This window comes from Hemiscyllium ocellatum, chromosome 30 (genome assembly GCF_020745735.1).
Source record: "Hemiscyllium ocellatum isolate sHemOce1 chromosome 30, sHemOce1.pat.X.cur, whole genome shotgun sequence".
NCBI lineage: Eukaryota > Metazoa > Chordata > Chondrichthyes > Orectolobiformes > Hemiscylliidae > Hemiscyllium > Hemiscyllium ocellatum.
Window position 1 is genome coordinate 14338601 of NC_083430.1, and position 23021 is coordinate 14361621.

The window sequence follows — 23021 nt, forward strand, 5'->3', positions numbered from 1 at the left end:
CTGGACCATAGTTTGACATGTTTCCTGATTGTGAGTGGCCTAGAGGCAAGTGATTGCCCTGTCACTAATATTGTCCTTCAAGCATATCACAGGCTTAGCAGGATATAATGTTTGAGCTAAAGGGAGAAGCCGAATAGGCTGGCGCTTTTTTCCCTGGAGAGTCAGAGGCTGAGGGGTGACCTTATAGAAGTTTATAAAATGATGAGGGACATGGGTAGGGTAAATAGCCAAGGACTTTTCCCTGAGGTGGTGGAATCCAGAACTAGAGGGCATAAGTTTAAGATGAAAGGGGAAAGATATAAAAGGGACCTGAGAGGCAACATTGTTCATGCAGAGGATGGAGCATGTACAGAAGGAGCTGCCAGAGGAAGTGGTGGAGACTGGTAAAATTACAGCAGTTCAAAGGCATCTGGATATGTACATGAATGGGGAGAGTTTAGAGGAATATGGGCTAAATGCTGGCAAATGGAATTAGGTCAGTTTGGGACATCTGATCAGTGTGAATGGGTTGGACCAAAGGGTCTGTTTCCATTTTGTAAGATTCAATGGCTCTCAATGGCTAACTGTTGCCAAGCTCCTTAACTGTATGCAGACTGTGCCCATTGCTGATGGTATTGGGCCCAATAACCCAAGCACCCTTGAAGCTGTTTACAGGACTGAGCCCCACCTACTTTCCAATCTGTCCATTCTGGTTGAATAAATGAACAACGTGTTTGATGTACAGGTAGCTGTCACATGCTGGTGGTGTTAGATTGATAACTTGGTGCTTCATATCAAAGTATGTCCTCCCCCAGATACATTCCTTCTGGCAAGCAGCCTGCTTGTGTGCCTGGACAAAGAGAATATCAATCAAGCAGTACTAATAGCCTTTAAGGCTTGCCTGGAGCACTGATGAGGTAGCAGACATGGTAATGCATACTAAGGCAAGGCATGGCATGGTGCTGTACGCATGCAGGTTGGTGTTAAGTGAAAGAGCACTAAAAGAGTGTTCGAACCACCCTTACATGCAGGTGAAAAATGCAGTGCTGGAAGTACACAACTGGCTAGGCAGCATCCAAGGAGTGGGAAAGTCAACATTTTGAGAATAACCTCTTCATCAGGAATGAGTTGAGGGGGCCCAAGGGGACTGAGAGATAAATGGGAGGAGGTGGGGCTGGGGGAAGGTAACTGGGAATGTGTATAGGTAGATGAAGGTATGGGCTGATGGTGATAGGTCAGAGAGGAGGTTGAAGTGGAAGGAAGATTGACAGTTAGGACAGTTCAAGAAGGTGGTGCCGATTTGGAAAGTTGGACCCGGAATAAGGTGGGAGGAGGGAAAATGAGAATACTGGTGAAATTGACATTGATCCCGTATGGTTGGAGGGTCCCAAGGTAGAAGAATGAGGCATTCCTCCTCCAGGCGTCAGGTGGCTAGAGTTTGATGGTGGAAGAGGCCCAGGATTTGCATGCCCTTACTGGAGTGGGAGGGGGAGTTAAGGTGGTTGGCTATAGGACAGTAGGATGTTCTCACAGATGTTCTCTGAAATTTTCCGCAAGTTGGCATCCTGATACTGCCTGACCGGCTGATCTTTTCCAGCAACACACTTTTCGACTGTGGTCTCCAGCATCTGTAGTGCTCACATTCTCCTAGTTGGTGAGCCCTTACAAGCAGCCTGGCTCAATCTGTGAGCTGGATGTGCATGCAAAGAAACCCTACGACAATCTCTTAATGCTGGATACTGCAGCCCCACACTACAATTCAGTGCTTCCTGAGTATCCTGCAAGTGGATCAGAGAGGTCCCACAAGGACCTTGAGGGGTAAAATCAGACACCATTATTTGTAGATGAGGGTTGTGTGCAGCTAGTGCCCATGGATAGTGCCCTGAGATACTGCTTTGTGCTAAGCTTTATGGTGGCTGTTCACTCCAAGTGGTGAGCTGAAGTCAATAGCTATGCACTCTGACTCCCAGGTCGAGGATTCTTAATATCCAGTTTGCTTGAACTTTTTGGAAGCTTAATAGCAATGAAGCGAGATGTGCAGTTAACGAGGCATTTGACAAGTTATAAATCCCCTAGTTAGCAAGTTATTGTAAATGCATAAAAGAGGCAATGATTTGTTCTGGACATTGATATAAGCATCACTAGAGTTCTCATCTGATCCTGCCACATGTCTTGCCATCGCTCATGTTGCTCAAGCTCCTGATTCTACTGGATTCAGAAGAATGTATAAAGCTTATAGTTTTGGAGATGCCGGTGTTGCACTGGGGTGTATAAAGTTAAAAATCACACAACTCTAGAGTGTAGTCCAACAGGTTTAATTGGAAGCACTAGCTTTCGGAGCACAGCTTCCTTATCGGGTGGTTGTGGAGTATAAGATCTTGATGGAGTTCCGGTTGGAATGCCATCCGTCTAGGTATTCTCATGCATGTCTCTGTTTGGTTTGTCCTAGGATGGATGTGTTGTCCCAGTCAAAGTGGTGTCCTTCCTAATCTGTATGTAAGGATACTAGTGAGAGTGGGTCATAGCTTCTTGTGGTTAATTGATGTTCATGTATCTTGCAAGGTATTTTGTAAATTATGTTCCTTTTTCTTATTGTCTGTATGGGGTCCTTTAAGTTCATTAGCTGCTATTTTAGTGTGTTGGTGGGTTTGTGCACTAACATTAATTTTCTCTCCATCCGAACTCAATCCTAGTTTTGTTTCAATAATATTGTCTCCTGCATAAACCAATCTGAAATAATTAAAGATGCTTTATCAATCTACCTTCAATTGAAGTAATCGCATGTCTGCATCTGGGATGCAATAAGATCAAGGACAAGTGCAGATATGTTGATAAGCAAATTTTGCCTTGTTATTCCAGAAAAGTATGTGCTGGACAAGGTTTATGTCTCTGCATGTGGCAAAATTATTCAGATCAAAAATGAACAAGACAAATTTGAGGTCATACTCCAATGAATTCTACAATTCATATTTGAAATACTTGTATCTATCGATAAATATTGATAACTCTATCATGGTAATGTGTATTTTAATTTGAAATCTTATAAGATCTTACACTCCACAACCACCTGATGAAGGAGCAGTGCTCTGAAAGCTAAACCTGTTGGATTATAACCTGGTGTTGTGTGATTTTTAACTTTGTAAAGTTTACACAAATCTGTTAAAATACACATTACCATGATAGAGTTAGTCGATTGAATATGACTAACACTTGTTTGTTCCAGTGCTTAGAAATTTCATTCAATACTACAGATTCTCATAGTTTCCTAACAACTGCATTCAGAACAACTGATCTTTGATTTTTCTGGATTTTTTTTGGAATTATGCCTGTCATTTTGCCTTTCTACAATCCTCCAATTCCCAATTTCTACCAATGTCTAAAAAGTGTTCTAGAGATGTCCCTAAAGGTGTGATTTTGGTCTTTTCCCTCAGCCCTGGGCCTCTTCCAGAATGTCAACAAGATCTTGACAACCCGACATGATATATTATCATGTTGATTCCTAGGCATTGTAATGCTAATTCTCTTAAGGCGAGTCATAAAGAAGGCAAATGGAATGTTGACCGTTATTGAAAAAAATGGTGGTGTGTGAAATTCGGGAAGTCTTGGTGTCACTGTACAGGTTGTTGGTAAGGCCATATGTGGAGATGTGTCTAGCTGTGTCTTCCTTATCGATGAAGAATATACTTGCAACAGGAACAATTCACAGGAGATAAACTAAACTGATTCCTGGGATAAAGGGCTATTATGAGCAAATGTTAGGCAGGTTGGGCTTATACTTATTGAAGTTTAGAAGAATGGGGTATGAACTTATTGAAAGATATACAATTCTAGATGAACTTCGCAAAGTGAAAGCTTGCCAACATTCTACTTCAAGCAGTTTTGTTTCTTGTTATGTTTACATTTCCTCCTTTATCTTTGTACGTTATCTACAAAAGTACAGAAATTTATTTTTTTCATTGTAAACTTTAAAACTAAATTGGGACTGTCTTGAGCTCATATAAGTAATGCTTATCTCATAATTCTGGAAAGATCTTTTTTTCATCAAATATACTTTTTTTTTGTAAAACCTAATCTACATTGTAAGCTTAGGTGAAAAGCCCCTTCATTATTTAAAACAAAAATGGTCTATCTGGCCAGATTTCAGTCTGGGGTCTGACTTGTCCAGTAATAACATTAACTGAGATCATAACATTTGGAATTCATTTTTTTAAAAAAATGAATTCAAAGAAATGGTATGAAACTGTTTTAAAATGATATTTTTACAAACTAAAGGATCATAAAATGTTGACAACTGCTATTTATGAGCATGAAATGATTGGATCCTCAATGGTAAGTACACCTAGTTAAATTATTTATTTCCTAGATGTGTACTTCAAGTTAAATTAATGAAATATCTGTTCAGAATTTGGTGGAAAAAAGTAGAAGATTAACATGCATGTATGCGCAAAGGGTCCAGCAATTTGTAGTGTGAAAGAGATAACCTGTGAGCTGGAAATATCCACAAATTGTGAGACAGTTTGTGTCCCTCTGCTGTTAGTCTCACAAATTTGAGATCTCATTGTCAAATATTCCATGTGTGTGAAGAAATTGCTGTTTTGCGCTGTTAGAATGTTAAACCTACTTCAGGATGTTTGGGCTGGAATTGAATGATAGAAGAGCCTTTGATTTATGTATCTGTAATATCACATAAACACACCAATTCAGAAAGTGTGCATTGGAAATTATGGTATCTCATTCTGAATGCAGCAAATTGTTTGTAAATATCTTCATAAATTAAGATTTAAATTTTTAAAATATTTTCCTTGTTTTCCATTCAGTTTCTTTTATCTCCAACTTTTAATTCAATCATTCTTGCTCTCTCTGCATTATTTTCCTGTCACTGAATTGATCCTAATTCACCTGTATTTCCATCTCTTGGTCTCTGTTTGTTGCCTGATTTGTTAAGGAGAGTTATTATTTAAAATAAAAATAGTCCTGGTTGTCTCGGTCATTATGCTGTTCAGGTTCAAGAGAATGAATCTTTCAGAAGACGCATCTTGGGCCATTACAAATTTCAAATCTTTTAATAGAAGTGAAATTTGCTTTTATTCCAAAAGTATTCAACTGACCCATGTCTTGTGAGAAAAGAGTCAGATTGTAGCTTGAACTGTGTGCCCATTTTAAGGGTAGCCATGCTCCATAAAGCTGATTGCATGGTAAAATTATGATCTACTATCCATGAGCCAAAACTCTGTAGCATTTTTATTCCATCTATATGCAGATTTGACTGGATATCTAGAGACACAATGAAAGAGCAAAGCATTGAAAAGGGAATTAACCTTTTTCGGGGAATCTCATTGAACACCTAGCAACCCTGATAGGTGACCTTCCTTAAGTTTAACTGGTTTACAGTCAGTAGCCTGTCTGAAAGCCTTTTTCTGCTAGAACTGTAATGTCATGCACTGTATTAACGTTTTACAATGAAACAAAACCAGTGCTGTCAATTGGAAAGACCAGGAATTTATATCCAATTTATTAACCGATTTGGTCATTAAACAGATGCTCAGGACAAGTGAACCTTGTGTCCTCACGTAATATGGCAAATATTGTAATATGGTTGCTTTGCAGTATATGAGAATGAGAATAAACGATGAGAATGAGAATAAACAATGAGAATAGAAAAATAATGCGTTGTAAATATTTATCTGGGAAAGCAATATGTGTAGAGAGAGGAAAAAACAGGGTTAAAATAAAACAAAGAATTGCGAATACTGGAATTCTAAAACAAAAAGGAGCCACCAGATTCAAAACATTAATTCTGCTTTCTCTCCACAGAAGCTGCCAGACCTATTGAGTTTCTCCAAAATTTCTGATTTAGGAGCAGAGTTAACTCTGCAGCCCTCATAAAAGGTCAGCATCCTGATTCCTTTTCTCAAGCAACGTATCCTGACTTTCTGAGCGTTGCTTTATCTCAGCATTCCCAGAAATCACTATATTTTGCTCATGTACTGGATCTGAGAAAGGTTCTTTGACTTGCTATTTATCCCACTAAGTGGGTCATATGCAACAATCCTTGTGTCACTAATTTCCTGGCACATCCCGTATTCCTTTTTTGAAAGAGAATGTCTGATTGCCATTTACTGAAGCTTGGATCAAGTGGAGTGTTTGATAAATGTTTGTGTGTCCTCCAAGTTAAAACTTAGCAAGATAAGAAAGACTAGGTCTGAAAGAAATTCTGCTACCCTCAATTGAACAAGTATGAAAATGGTGAATCAACAATTAAGCTTGAACATGTGGCTTGAATTAATAATCGATTCTTTTGAATTTTTGGTATTAACTGTGGACAGTTGTTTTTTTTAAATCTGTTCACAGGATTTGGGCATTGATATTGAATGCTGTATTATTGCCTACCCTTGTTGCCCTGAAAAGGTGGCTTGTAGCTGAGGTCACATATAAGAACATGAGAACTCAGATGTCTCTGGCTCTTTGAGCTTGTTCCGCCATTCAATAAAATAATGGCTGATCTTTCCGTGGACTCAGATCAATTTACCCGCCCTCTCACCGTATCCGTTAATTCCTTTATTGTTCAAACAAAATCTACCTTAGCTTTTAAAATGTTTACTGAATTAGCGTCAACTACTTCCCTGGGCAGGGAATTCCATAGATTAACAACCCTCTGGGTGAAGAAGTTCCTTCTCAATTCAGTCCTACATCTGCTCCCTCTAATCTTGAGACTATACCCTCTTGTACTCGCTTCACCCACCTCTCTACTTCTATCTTATCTATTCCCTTCATAATTTTATATGTTTCGATAAGATCTGCCCTTCAATCTGCTGAAGTCCAATGAATATAATCCCAGTCTACTCAGCCTGTCCTCATAAGCCAACCCCCTCAACTCTGGAATTAACGTAGTCAACGTCCTATGCAAACACTCCAGTGCCAGTACATCCTTTCTCAAGTAAGGAGACCAAAACTGCCACAATACCCCAGGTATGGCCTTATCAGCACTTTGTACAACTGCAACATAACCTCTCTGCTTTTAAACTCAATTGCCTTAGCAATTAGGAACAAAATTCCATTTGTCTTCCTGATTACCTGTTGTACCTGCAGACCAATCTCCTGTGATTCATGCACAAGGACACCCAGGTCCTTTAACACAGCAGCATGCTGCAACCTTTTACCATTTAAGTAATAATCCTTTTTACTATTACTCCTACCAAAATATACAACTTCACATTTATTGACAATGTATTCCATCTGCCAGACCTTTGCTCATTTTTGTTCCTCTACAAAGTTTCACAGTCCCCTGCACACTTTGCTCTGCCACTCATCTTAGTGTCATTTGCGAACTTTGGCACATTACACATGGTCCCCAACTCCAAATCATCTGTATAAATTGTAAATAATTACAGTCCCAACACCAATCCATGAGACACACCATTAGTCACTGAATGCCAGCCAGAAGGGGCAGTATGGTTGCTCAGGGATTAACACTGCTGTCTCACAGCACCAGGGACCCAGGTTTGATTCCTGCCTTGGGTGACTGCCTGTGTGGAGTTTGTATATCCTCCTCATGACTGTGCAGGTTTCCTCCCACAGTCCAAAGGTGTGCAGGTCAGGTGAGTTGGCCATGCTAAATTGCCCATAGTGTTAAGTGCCCTAGTCAGGGGTTAGTATAGGGTAGGGGAATGGGTCTAGGTGGGTTACTCTTTGGAGGGTTGATGTGGACTTGTTGGGCTGAAGGGCCTGTTCCATACTGTAAGGAATCTAATCTAAAAGCACTCAATTATCCCCACACTTTGCTTCCTGTCAGTCAACGAATCCTCTATCCATGCTAATACTCTACCCCTAATGCCATGCGTTCTTACCTTATGCATCATCCTTTAGTGCAGCACCTTGTCAAATGCCTGTTGGAAATCGAGAAACATCATATCCACTGGGTCCCCCTGTTCACCTTGTTTGTAATGTCTTCATCGAATTCCAAAAGATTTGTCAAGCATGAATCCATGCTGTTTCTGCCCAATGGGGCAATTTCTATTGAGATGCCTTGCTATTTCTTCATTGATAATACAGTCAATATCTGCCACACTGCAGAGGTTAAGCTAACCGGTCTATAATTCTTCATCTTTTGTCTACCTCCTTTTTTAAACAGTGGTGTCACATTTACTGTTTTCCAAGCTGCCAGGAGGGGCAGCACAGTGACTCAGTGGTTAGCAGTGCTGCCCCACAGTGCCAACGACCCAGATTTGATTCCAGCTTGAGGCGATTGTCCATGTGGAGTTTGCACATTCTCCCCGTGTCTGTGTGGGCTTCCTTTGGGTGCTCCAGTTTCCTCCCACAATCCAAAGATGTGCAGGCCAGATGAATTGGCCATGCTAAATTGCCCAAGGTGCTAGGTGTATTAATCAGAGGGGAATGGGTCTGGGTGGGTTATTCTTCAGAGGGTTGGTGTGGACTCGTTGGGCTGAAAGGCTTGAAGGGCTTATTTCCACACCGTAGGGAATCTAATTTAATGTAGGACTGTCCCCGAGTCCAGCGAATTTTGCGAAAATTACCGCCAGTGTATGTGCTATTTCTCCCACCAACTCTTTTAAAATCAAGGGATGCATTCCATCAGGGCCAGGTGATTTATTAATCCTTAGCCCCATTAGCTTGCCCGACACTGGCTCTTCCGTAATAATGATTGTTTCCAGGTCCTCACCTACCTTCGTCTCTTTGTCACTTGCTGACATGTTATTAGGGTTCTCCACTGTGAAGACTGACACAAAATACCTGCTTAATACCTCAGCCATTTCATCACATCCCAAAACTAAATTCCCTTCTCATCCTCTAAAGGGCTAATATTTATAGAAACATTTGCTATCAGTCTTTATATTCTGTGTTAGGTTTTTCTCATGTTTTATCTTACTTTTCTTTATAGCTTTTTTTATGACTTTCAGTTGACTTTTAAAGTTTTCCCAAACTTCCAGTTTCATGTTTTTTGGCCACTCAGTACGCCTTCTCTTTCAATTTGATAGCCTCCTTTATTTCTTTAGATACCCAAGGCAGATTACTCCTTTTCTAACAGTCCTTCCTTTTCATTGGAATATACTTGGCTGAGCACTTTGAAAAATATTTTCTGAAAGTCCTCCACTGTTTGTCAACTGTCCCACCATAAAATCTTTGTTTCCAGTCTACCTTAGCCAGGTCCTTCCTCATTCCATTGTTCAAGCACTGGATTGGATTTTATCTTCATACTCTCCATCTGCATTCTAAGTTCAACCACACTGTGATCATTCCTTCCCCCATGATAATTGCTGTACCAGTTTTACAGGCATTTGTTATTTCTTTGTTTATTGCCCTCCCCAATGTGATATTGGTGGCCTATAGACTACGCCTATCAATTACTTTTTCCTGTTCAAATTTCTAATTCCTAACCAAATGGATTCAACCTCATTTTCCATAGAACCTATACCATCTCTCAGCACCGCCCTGATGTCATCCATGAATATCAGAACCACACAATCTCCCTTATCTTCCTGTCTGACCTTCCACATTGTCTGGTACCCCTGGATATGTAATTCCCGGTATGATTAAACAAAGCTGATTAAGGTAAGTAGATGTCTTTTCTGAAAGGATTTTTCCATAGGATCTCTACAGTGTGGAAACAGGTCATTTGGCCCAACAAGTCCACACCAACCCTCTGAAGAGCATCCCACCCAGACCCATTCTCCTACATTTTCCATGGCTACACACCTAATCTACATATCCCTGAACACTATCAGCAATTTAGCATGGCTAATCCACCTAACCTGCATGTCTTTGGACTGTAGGAGGAAACCAGTGCACCCAGCAGAAACCACACAGACATGAAAAGAATGTGCAAATTCCACAATAGTGGAATTGAACTCAGGTCCCTGGCACTGTGAGGCAGCAATGCTAATCGCTGAGCCAATTTTTGGTCAATTTGACAGCCCATGGTCACTTTCACTGACTGGTTAATAAAGTTCTAATTTTCTTTCTTTTCAAACTGAATTTGAATTCTCAATCTCCAACTATGTATGTTGAACATATAGGAAAAATTTCTTCAGAATGCCTCAGCAGTAAAGAGCCTCCACATTGTGAAGTTGGGTTCTAGAATTGCAACTGTGACTTTTAATGCAAGATGCCATCTTGTAGCAAGAGGATGAAAGATAGCTAAGGATCTAGTTGCATTGCTTACTGCTGTTCCCACTGGACAAGTCAAATCCTTGAATGAAATCTGATTTGTTAGACTATAATTCATCTTTCATTAATTTAACATGGCAGGCTTTCATTGAAGTGTATATACTCAAGGCCGCAGTTCTGGTTTTTTAACAACAAAACAAAAGTATTTCACTCAAGAGAAATAACAATACAATACACCAAATCCAACTATCTAAATGTAACACACTCTTTCAAAAGATTTCAATGCACCTGAGAAAACAAATTCCCATTGATTCCCCAACACTATCACTTTACAATTAATCAAAATACAGAGAAATGTCCCTTCATGATCATATCTATTGTTCTGATTTAACTACTTCTTTTCAGTTCTGTTCCTGCCTTTTATCTTGAATCTTCACTAAATTCAAAACTTAGACTTTCCTAACTTTGGATATTCAATATATATTCCAACCAATAAAATGCTGGTCCTGAAGCTTTCATTGAAATAACTTACTTTCTTTACTGTTGTAAACAAATTCCCCCTCTCCTGGGAAAGCTTTTACTGGTATTTGCCTTCAAATAGGTCTTCTTCAAACTATTCAAAGGTTTTCCAATTTCTGTGGTTGTCTAAGCCTAAATATATCCTTAAATTTTCTAAACTGAAAAGAAAATGGGTGGCATGGTTGCTCAGTGGTTAGCACTGCTGCCTCACAGCACCAGAGACTTGGGTTTGATTCCAACCTTGAGTGACTGTCTGTGTGGAGTTTGCCCGTTTTCCCTGTGTCTGTGTGGGTTTCCTCCCACAATCCAAAGATGTGCAGTTTAAGTGAATTGGCCATTCTAAATTGCCCATAGAGTTTGGTGCATTAGTCAGGGGTAAATATGGGAAATGGGTCTGGGTAGGTTACTCTTTGGTATGGACTAGTTGGGCTGAAGGGCCCGTTTCCACACTATAGGGAATCTAATCTAAAAAGCTAAACCATTTCAATGTTATCTGTCTCCTATTGTAAGGTCTTACAATATAAACAAATTTCCATTAACACCCTCGGGAGGCCTTCAATCGTCTGCTATCAAGGCGCGCGCACACACACACACACACACACACACACACACACACACACCTGTTTAACGTTGTGGTTCTGGAAAGATTGATCTATTTATATTTTGAACATCATTACATAAATAGGTTAACACTTATTCATCACAAATCTAAAATCCAAACTCTTAAAAATTGAAATTATTAGAAATAAATTACCTTCCTTGAATCACACTCCTAATAACCATTAAATAAGCTGCACAGTATTTTGGTGGCTAGTACTTAGAGATGCAGTCCTCTTCTTACATCTAACAGCTGGACAGGAGTAAACAAGATGGTCCTCAGGTTTTATTGTGCTAGTTAATGCCACACTCAGCTTTCAATGTTCATTTGCTGCTGAAGAGGACTCCCCAGGCACACTTGTTTAGGACCAGATGTAGGTGGAAGACATGAAGTCAGGCACAGCAATAAGAGAAAAGGTGAACATGACCTAAAAACAAGTTGACCATTTTTTCCAACCCCATTGTCTTGTGGGTAGAAGCCATGCTGCTTTCTTCAGACCATGTTCACTATACCTCCTGCACCATGCCTGAGACCAGGTGTGCTCTCTACATAACCCATAAGTCACCCTGAAGTGTTCTCTTATGTGTCACTGAGTGAATCCCACAGCTTCAGAAGAGGTGGGTGTGCAGATGGACCATGAAAATTGCTTCTCATCAGTTGATTCCAGAAAGTGGGTTACTTGCTACAATATTCATGGCTTCTGACTTGCTATTATAGCCACAGTGCTTTTATGACAGGTCTAGTTCAGTCTTTGAATCATGGTAAACCTCAAATGTTGATTAGCAATTGATTACCAAACTTTTAGTGCCTGGTTAGCAACATCAAGTGAGAACAGATCATAGTCAAGATTAGTGTCGTGCTGGAAAAACACAACGAGTCAGGTAGCATCTGAGGAGCTGGAATATCAATGTTTGGGGCAAAATCCCTTCATCGGGAATGAGAACAAATCATGACAATGATCAAATAATCAATCATTTCAGGCAATCAGACTATCAAATAGCTTTATCTCATTCATGAAGATCTCAGGTAGAGTCTGTTTTCACCCTTTTACCTAAATGTCGAAGTTACATGACGGGAATGAATTCTTACCTCCAAACAATAGGCCAAGCCACATTCAGATGTCGAAATCGGATGAATGCTGTATATGCAGTTTGGCACTCATATAGTATTGTATAGTAGCTTCATTTTCAGCTATGCTGCTCCTAACATGCCCTCCTGCACTCTCCATTGAACCAGAGTTGATCCCCTGGCTTGATGGCGATGGTTGAGTAAGGGACATGTCGGGCCATGAAGTTCCAGGTTGTGCTGGAGTACAGTTCCGCTGCTGTTGATGGCCCAAATGCCTCATGGATGCCCAGTCTTCAGTCGCTAAATCTGTTCAAAGGCTGTCCCATTCAGCATGGTGATAGTTACACACTACACAATGAAGGTTATTCTCAATGTGAAGGCAGAATTTCATCTCGACAAGAACTGTGCGGTGGTCACTCTTACCAATACTGTCATGGACAGATGCATCTGCAGCTGGCAGGTTAGTAAGGATGAGGTTAAGTACAATTTCCCTCTTGTTGATTTCCTCATAAACTTCCACAGACTCAGTCTAACAGTTGTGTCCTTTAGAACCTGACCACATCGATCAGTAGTACTGATGCCGAGCCACTCTTGGTGCTGGGCATTGAAACCTCCCACTTAGACTATATTTTGTGGTCTTACCATCCTTCCTCTAAGTATTGTTCAACATGGAGGAATACTGATTTGTCAGCTGATTGAGGACGGTACGTGATAATCAGCATGGAAGTTCCCTTGCTCATGTTTAATCTGAGACCATGAGACTTCATGAGGTCTAGAGTCAATATTGAGAAATTCCAGGACAACTCCCTCATGACAGTATACAACAGTGCCACCACTTCTGCTGGGACTGTCCTGCTGGTGGTTCAGGATATAACCAGGGATGGTGATGGTGATGTCTGGGACATTGACTGTAAAGTATTAATCTATGAGTATGGCTATGTTAAGCTGTTGGTTGACTAGTCTGTGAGACAGTTCTCCCAATGTTGGCATGAGCCCCCAGATGTTAGGAAGGAGTACTTCGCAGAGTCGACAGGACTGCTTCTGCCATTGTTTTATCTGATCCCTTGCTCGATGCCAGGTGTTTCATCTGGTTTCATTTCTTTGAGTCATTGCAGAGATTGGCACAACTGAATGGCTTGCTCAGTCATTTCAGAGGTCAACTGAGAGTCAACCACATTGTTTTGTGTCTGGAGTCACCTATAGATCAGACCAGGTGAGGATGGCAGATTTCCTTCCCTGAAGGACATTAGTGAAGCAGATGGGTTTTTGCAACAACTGACAATAGTTTCATGGTCATCAGTAAATTCTTAATCCTAGATTTTTTTTATTGAATTCAAATTGTGCCAATTGCCATGGTGGGATTCAAACCCTGGTCCCCAAAATGTTAGCTGAGTTGCTGGATTAATCATCTTGTCTTTCTGAAAGATCAGATTTTCATGAATGTTAAATCTCTAGTTCTGATTCTCCTATAACCATATTTCTGTAATGGCTATGTAATCATATTAATTTACCATGATTTGTGCTGACAGTTTGTTTACCTTATTCCAAATGCTAATGCATTCAAATACAAATCCTTCAAGCTTGCCTTTTTGCCATTGCAGGGGTATTGTGTTCTGAGTGGTTGACAAGTGTCAGATGGGAATGAAGATGGATGAGGGGTGGGTGTGGCTGCTGTCCATGGATCATGCCCTAAAGTACTGATTGGTCCTCAGCAACTTGGAACCTCCTCACAGCCAATGGTGTGCTGAAGTCACCAGGTACTCATTTTGATTTTCTTGGTGAGATTTCTTTATGTCTATCTTGTTCAGTAAGATTGAAAGCTGAATATTAATGTGGTGACTTGCGGCTTTAATAAAATATTTAATCAGCAACAGTCCCCATTTATCAACATCTCACCACTTCCTCCTGAGAAGCTTGCCTCACTGCTTAGCACATGCATAAATTATGCATGTGCTGAGCAGTGCGTCGGTTTGTTCGCGATGTCAAGATAGGGCTCCCTGGAGTTCTCATCTGATCCTTCCTCAGAACCTGCTATAGCCCACGTTATTTAGAATTCTATAAGATTTGCCCTTAGGTTTACACGTCAAGATCAGATCACAGTTTAGCAGAGTGGGACCAACCCTGAAGGCTTTCTCATTGAGTAGATATGGTAACAACACCAACGGGAGACCTCTCTAGAGATTAGGTATTTCTTCATGTAGTGAAAGAAGTTTAGCCTGTTTTCTTTTTTTGCTTTTTGGTTATTTACAAACATTATGACCTCAAAGGAATTTTGAACCAATTTGTTCTCTAAGTTTAGTGAATTATGGACTCCATTCAAACCTTTCAATCACCACAGGAGAAGTTCTGCAATGTTTCTTTCCTTCTCACAGAATAATGATCTGAAACTATCAAACCCCAGATTTCATACCATTCATCCTTAATCCACTGCCAGAGTTGGTATAACCTCCCCACAAACCAGCCGCACTCCCAGTAGTCACTGAATACCATATTGCTGAGTGCATATGACTTTCTGAATCACTTCAGAACTTCCTTCCTATGTAGATGTTTGTCAACAATACAAGATTTTGGGAGTGCTGAAAATCAAACAAAAGCATAAAATGTAGTCAGCCAGTTCAGACCCTTCAGGTGTAACTAAGTACATTGCACTTAGTAAGCAATTAAAGGGGATAGCACAAAGGAATAGGGGAGGATGAGCAATTACACAACATACAGAGGAAAGGACATAGAAGGAACTGTAAAGTATTAACATAGGAATCAAGGAATGTTCAAAGAACAAAAGTAGCATGCAAAGAAAGCAATACAAAGGATATCAGATATAAAATGCATATACAAGACATTGTTAAATGCAAAATTAGATTCAATATTAATTAAAGAGAACAATTTACAGGACAACCTCGATTATTCAAACCACATGGGCAGAGAGTATTCTGTTCAGATAATCAAATGTTCGGATAACACAGTTTACCCAAGCATATGTGCCTTGGGATCTTGTGCCGTTAATCCAAAGTTCGGATAATTGGTGTTCGGGCAACCAAGGTTGCACTGCACAGAACTTTTAATGAATTAGGTGAAGCCTCATATAAAAACTTGTGAATGGCATCATGATAGGCAGTATTTGAAAGCATTAAATTACAAAGAGCAAGTAATTGATTAAGTGAATTGGATTAATGCACAAATGACTTTTAATATTTGCAAATGTGATAACATCTACTTTGAGCCTATAGAATATTTTATAAGTGGTGATAAAGTGAGAAAGAGTGGAGATGCAAAGAACCTTGGGGATCTATGTACATAAGTAAGAGAGGAAAGAGAGAGAGAGAGAGAGAAAGAGTCTGACAGTGAGAGAGAAAGTGAGTGAAAGAGAGGGGAAAAAACTTTCGGTTGATTCTGTATTTGAGAATTGGATGCATGGCCTACAAATTAAAGGCAGACTCTTCAGAAGTGAAATTAGGAACCTTTCTCGATACAAAAAGGAATGGAAGTTTGAAACTCTCTTTCACAAATCACAATTGACATTGGATCCATTGTGAATTTTAAAGCTGAGATTAATAGACATCACGTTAACTCATGATATGAGCGAATATGAGCAAAAGTTACTATGTGGAGTTATGTTGCAGATCATTCCTGATCTCACTGAATGAAGGAATGGGGTTGAAGGGATGAATAGTCTACCTTGTTCTAATGTCAATAGGAAATAGAGTGAAGAGAAGCAGGTGGCAAAACTCATTTTATTTAATTTACCAGAAAATTAGGCTCATGGTTTATTACTGGTTATGTTGTTGTATTAATCATGTCCTCCCACCAGAACAATTTCTTGGAACAATTGTTTGCGTTCTGACCATTGGTACAACAAATAGACAATCACCAAAATCCATTTAAAATGTTCCCAGCCCAGTCATATTTCTCCTGGCAATTTCAGCCATCAATTCCAAATAAATTATGGTAGTGAGGTAAGGTGAAATGACAGATATCAGAAGTTCTTCAGGCAGCCATGAACATATGACTGGATTTTGTTTGATAGGACAGTGAGAACCATAAGCATTGGAACATGGGGTGGCACGATGGCTCAGTAGTTAGCACTGCAGCCTCACAGTGCCAGGGATCCAGGTTCAATTCCTGCCTTGGGTGACTGTGTGGAAATTGCATATTCACCTGTGTCTGTATGGGTTTCCTCCCACAATCCGAAAGATGTGCAGGTTATGTGAATTGGCCTTGCTAAATTGTTAAGTCCAGAGTAAATATAGGGTTAGGGAATGGGTCTGGGTGGGTTACTCTTTGGAGGGTTGGTGTGGACCTGTTGGGCTGAAAGGCTTATTCCCATATTGTAGGGAATCTAATCTTAATATTAACTGTTGGGAGAACCCTAGTTTTCAAAATGAATTAATGTGATAGAATAAATTGAAAAAGCTCCCTCAGAATTACCAGCTGAATAAGGAGACATTTTGTAATTGCCCGCATATAACTCTCAGGGATATCATTGCATTTTTACTGAGCAAATGATGGAATTCAGGCATTGGATTAGAACTATCCCATTAAGGCAGTTTCTAACTGAAGACCAGATCTCTCAAGCAAGAAAGAAAAAAATTGTTATGGGATCGGTAGTTTTTATTTGATCCTTTCACTTGATGCATGGAAGCTGCAAAACGTTTCTCTTACCTTCTTTTGCTGGCGGCAAGAAAATTGTACACATTAAACCCAAGCTCAGTTAACAGATGTTATAAAGCAAAGGTTGACCCCCACTCTGAGTACTAAAGCTGACACACTCAAAAAAGAGCACATCACCTTATAATCTGTAAAAGGAGTGCGAAAAGTAGTTGAACCTTCAGCAACTTCTAGTGGTTAAATAAAATAAATCCCTGACACTCACCTTAAAATTGACAAGTAACAATTTATTTATCTAACTCTAGCAGTAAATAAATTAACTAAACTATTCACAAACCTAATAAATCCCTTTTAAATGTTCCCAAATAAAGCAAAATTTAAATGATGTGCTGTTCCAATAAATACAAGTCCCATTTATGTATAAAAAAAGACATAGGATATAGTCTCTTGAAATGACATCCAGGTTACATGTCTTCTGGAATGTTCTGTAGCTTCTTTGTTGATCCTTCCGCCAGGAGTGCCTTCTCAGTAGTTTCTTTCTGTGAGGAATGCCATCTCTGTCATTGGTACCATTATTATTTGGAACATGCTTTTGTTAAAACAAAGAGGATGCTAAGAGAGCTGATGATTCTCTCTCCAGTGGAGAGGGCAGTTAACTCTGGTGGATGGCTGTTCACTGAATAGGAGTGTTTATCCAACTGTTCCTTTCTTTTATACAATGATATAATCAATATTTCTTACAATAGGATTGGTCCTATGTCGCCAAAACCATCAGATTTAATTTGGTATCTAAATACCTGGTTCAAATTGATTGGCTAAATTTAAAAAACATTTGTCTTGGTTAAAAACTGCTGTTGGCCTGCTAACGGTAAGGCCTTTTGATGCAAATTCTTCAATTCAGGTGTTTTCTGTGTACTTGTAAGCTCTTAAGCTATTGCTCACAGACATCCATTTTAAATCTCTAAGACTGAAAAAACACCATCTTTTAAAGGAACAACACAATTCATTGTTCTCTAACATTTTCCATTTTAAAAAGCAGCAACTTCTAATGTCCTGCCTCCCAATCTATAAGTATTCTACCTAACTTCATAACACAGACTTTAGCGATACTTTCCACGGAGGGAAGACAGAAGGCAAATCTGCAAAGTTAAGGGGGAAGTGGGTGATAAATGAGCCCCAAGCTGTGCATTGAGTGGTAATCTTCCAATCAGACTTGTTAGATCAGTCAGGTTACATTCATCCTTGCAGCAAATGCACATTTTAAACAAATGCTCTGCAGTGTCTGTTCAGAAACTCAGTCTGGTACAGTCTCCTATGCGAATTCAATTTTTGTAATAGTCATAGAATAATATAAGGTTCCAGCAAACAAATAGGCCATTTAGCCCATAAATTCTCTGCTTATGCTTTTCTGCTCCAGTTACCAAATCCTGCTCATCTGCTTTCTCCCCAGACCCTTTAGCATTTCTTCTTTGTTGAGCATCTATTTAATTTCTTTCTTAAACAAAACTATGAAAAGATTTTCACAGTTGGATCATTTCCTGTCCAACTAATTCTGTTTTATTCCTTCCCTTAATCCTTTGAGCCCTCTAATCATCTCACTGACCAATAATACCTAAATTTATCATTTTGCTTTTGTAAAATGAAAAGACAAATAACTCCTCTCTGTGTGAAAAAAAGTTGTTCATGCTGCGAACCATTTGCATAACAGGATGGTAGAATTCATCAGTAGGAATATGATGGGATCGATCTCAGAAACATTCCTTCAAATTACATGTGGCAAACAGAAAACACTAATTATGTCGTTTGTTGAAGCATCTGAGGTGCAGGCTCATCTATCATTTAGACCTCTGACACATGAGAAGAGTTGGTTTATACACAAATGTTCTCAGTTGGGTGCACTATGTCATGAATCTTGAAGCATAAATCTTACTGTCTAGAGCTCAGCATCTATCTCCATTCATTAGGGATAGATAAACTTTTCTGTTGGTTAACATCTGTGAATGCTTCCTTTTGCCAGAGTGTAGAAAGTTATGAGAAAAATAAAACATGGAAAATGCTGGAAATCTGAAATAAATCACAAAGAGAGAGAAGGCAGGTCCAGCAGCATTTGTGGAGTGTTACAAATGCACTCTCTGAAAGTGTAGGATGAAATATTTTTGCTTTAAAATCGATATGTTGGAAATTAAATTTAAACAAAAATCTATTCAAGATGGTGGTCACAGTATGTCATGTCTGTTGACGTGAAATGTTTCAAAGTCTGTTGAGCTATGTCCCAGTGTGAACTAAAAGGGAAACTTTTAGAATGCACCTAACTCTGGATAATACAATTACTCCCTCTGAGGTATAGACAAGTGCTCCTGCCTCAATGGACATCAAAGACTTCAAATTAATAGCTATTGAAGATTTCCTCAGCTAAATAATGAGTCTAAACCCAAATTGTGGACTAATCAACCCCTAGAGTTGGGAAGATGACTCATCAATCTGGAACTGTATGTATTTATACTTGATACTGTAAAACCTACTGAACATCTGAGACATCTTTAGGTGCTCCAGGAAGTAAGTGCTGAGGGTGATATGCAAAGAGGGGAATTTTGACCAAGGGTAGAACAACAATAGGATACAAATATGATTCTGTTGAACAAACTCAGGGAGAAAGTGACAAAATCACTGAACTAACGAGTAACAAGGCGCTTCATCTTTTCCTCCCAATACCTGCAGTTTTGAGAAACCTACCTGCGAAGAAAAGATGGTCTATACAACAATTGAAGCTATTGCAGCTGCTGATATGAATTCAAATATGGACATCTTTGCTTTAACAATGAGAATCTAAAGCAACAGGCTGCAGTGTGTATCATAAAAACTAATAGAGAATTTCTTCTTCAAAGTATTATTTTATACTTGTAACTGTTTCAAACTTTGTATTTGTAAATTCTTATTCATAACTTTATCTCTTCATCCCTAAGGAACTTTCAATCAAAACTTATAACACAGTACTCTTTAATAGCTGGGCCACTTCAACTAAAATTATTAAAATTTTAGAAGGGGGGTTTTGAGCTGTAGCCTACAATTCATTGATTATGCTTTGGACATGTCAGATAGCTGTGAAAGGAGAGAGAAAAATAAAGATAATGCTTCAAAGCCAAATAGAACTCTTCCTCTGAACCTCATTAACTCTGTTTTACTCTTTCAAATTGCCTTCCATGCAGTAATTAATTCAATTGCATCTTTTTCATGAGCACCAGTCCATTAGGTCTCCAGTGTAGTCAGCACATCTCCTTTACATTGTTTTGACATATTGGGTGAGTTTACCAGTTTGTCTGAGGGGTCACCTTTCACTAGAAGTCTAACTGGACCAGAATCATACACAGTATGGTAACTGGAACAGCCTTGATGCTGCATATTCCACAGTGAGTGGATCACCTCCTAGTACTCTGATACTTCTCCATCATCTTTCAGGCATTAATCAGAGGGTGATTGAATAATCTCACTTTCCTAGATGAATGCAGTTCCATCAGCACTCAAGAAGTTCCACACTAACCAGGGTGAATTAGTCCACCAAATGCCACCTCATTTAGCCCATTAAACATTTGTTTCATTCTCCAGCAGAATGTCATGATGACCTTGCATTTTATATATAGGATGCACTGCAGCAGTTTGTAAAAATATTTTAAAACAGGACTATACCATCTGATGTTTTCTATGGCATGGTTCTGAAAGAGTTAATGTTGGTGCTGCATTAAGCTCCAAACAATCTCATTGTTCATTCAGTCTTTGAGAAGAGAAGACCAGCTAGACTAGTCTACTAGGAGGTCACAATAGAGACAGAGGTCCACTTTTCATTTCTGATATTCTCTGTAATAACCCCTAAATATTTAATATAACTTGTATCTGTTTCTATTGTGCGCTAGATTATATCTTTACAGAATCACAGATGTAGTACAGCACAGGAAGTGGATATTCTGCCCTTTAAATGAGCAACATTAACTGCTGCCAACCATCTTTTTTTTATTTTCCATTCCCTTATACATTATTTTTATCCAAATAATTGTCTAATATCCACTTGAATATCTTGTTTGAACCTGCTCCACCACACTTCCAGGCAGTGCATTCCATGCCCAAAAAATTTGCCGAGTGAGAAAGTACTTTTTTTCTTATCATCTGTCAGTAAGCCAAATGCCACTTCACATCAAAACTCAATAGTGGTTTATCGTCCAATCAGCTAGGCCCTTAGACTCAGTATAGAAATGGAAATTACAGGAGGTGATTGTATAGTGGTGAAAATGGTGCTTTGATGAAGTAGTCATCTGTGGTGCAGTTGTAGTGTCTGTACTGCTGAGATACAAAGCCTGGGTTCAAGCCCCACTTAATCCAGAGGTGTGGAAATCTCCGAAGACATCAATAAAAAAAATGTAAAAATGCAAATCACTTGTTTCTTTTATTGTGTCCCACCAAAGGCTGTTCAATCTGCTTAAGGCTTTTCTAAGAAAGAGTGGGAATGAGAATTGGAGTCCTGTGACACAGTGGCAATGCCCCAGGAGGCCTGTGTTCAAGTCCCTTCTGCTTCAGAGGTGTATCATAACACATCTGAACAGGTTGCTCTGAAGTATGTAGAAATTTGAATCAGTTGCAGCACTCCATCACAATCACAAGTCACCAGGAACTGTCCTCTAAAATAAGCAGCAGATGCTAGTTCAATTAATGATTTTAATCTGAGATCAAGGCAACATATGACACCTTGAAATATAAAGCTCCATGCCAACATCATCATATTAAAGCTCCACTTCATGTGACACATTTGGAAACATCCCACCATTGCTTCGACATCACTGGGTCAAAATCTTGGAACTCCCAATCTAGTAGCAGTGTTGGAATAACCTCACCATATGCAACACAGTAGTTAAGGAGAACAGCTTAATATCTCTTTTTGAAAGGGTGATTAAAGTTAGGTAATAAATGCTAGTCGCATTCCTGATGCCCACATCCCTGAGAATTTTTTTTTAATTACAGAGACATTGAGGGATTTGGTTTCAGAAAATGTTGGCAGATGGCTTCAAAGGAAGCTAAATGCGAAGTCATTTATTTTGAATCAAGGCGTGACATTTTCAAATGGGAAAGAGTTTAGAAATAATGATGGTCCAAAAGTATTAAGTGACTGTATGCACAAATAACTAAAATATATTTATCAGGTATAAAAACATCAAAAAGGATAATCGATTGTGAACATTTATTAGAAGAGGATTAGAATGTAAATGGATAGAACTTTTCTTGTAAGTGTGTTACACCTTGGTTAGATAACATTTGGAACTCGAAAAGTTCTGGGCATTTTACTAACGAAAGAATGGACTGATCTCAAAAAATGATTCACCAAAATTCCACCAGGTCTCCAAACATTAGGTCAATTAAATGTGTTCTGTAGTGTAGAATGTGAGTCAATGATTTGATTGAGGTTTTTAGGATCATGTAAGGAATTGATAGCGTGGAAAGAAAGAAATTTTATCTGCTGTTGGGGGAGAATAGACAGGGAGAAACAACCCCAACAGCAGAAGCAAGTTTTTTTAAGTGATAAGATGTTTGATGATGCTGTGGCTGTGTTCTGTTTTTGTTTTGAGAGAGATTAAGGAACAAGTACAGAGCAATCTATGAGAAAGTAAACAGCTTGTGAGGTCTTGGGTGTTCCTTGGTTTAAATTTGGAACAATAGGAGTAGCCTGAGTGAGTGTGGTCAAGCTATCACAGATCCAGGATTTTTAGTTAGCTTTCAGCCCATTGCAGTTGTGGGCTTGAAAACTTCTGGTAAGTGTGTGACACCTTGGTTAGATAACATCTAGAACTAGGAGAGTTCTGGGCATTTTACCATTGAAAGAATGATCTAATCCTCAAGAGAATGATTCACCAGAATTCCATCAGGTCTCCCTCTCTCGATTACAGGCAAAAGCTGGGAGTTCTTTTTCAAGACTGCTGGATTACATGTGAGACAAAATCTGTTTTCTGAATTTGCCTTTTTGCCAAAGGGTATGTCTGTATTGGAACAGTTAATTATTAATAGTTACTGTCCCTATTATCGGTTAAGTTTCTAATAGAGTTGTTATTTTAAATGCTTCTTTCTTTGTTGTATTTTAACTATAGTG